This window comes from Xenopus tropicalis, chromosome 7 (assembly GCF_000004195.4).
Source record: "Xenopus tropicalis strain Nigerian chromosome 7, UCB_Xtro_10.0, whole genome shotgun sequence".
Lineage (NCBI taxonomy): Eukaryota > Metazoa > Chordata > Amphibia > Anura > Pipidae > Xenopus > Xenopus tropicalis.
The window spans coordinates 132,526,548-132,526,748 of NC_030683.2; positions in this window are offsets into that span (position 1 = coordinate 132,526,548).

Below are 201 nucleotides of genomic sequence, written 5' to 3' on the forward strand. Positions count from 1 at the left end.
CACTGGGAAGGGGCAGTTAAGGGGGTCACTATATATAAATATATAAGGGGCAGTAATGAAATAGAGAAAGTACAGGGAAGAGCGGACTAAGCTGATAAAGGGATGGGCTCAGTTATGGGGATAAGGCTGGCCCAGTTGGGATTGGTTACACTGGGGGGGGGGCAGTTAAGGGGGGGGTCACTATATATAAATTATATAAGG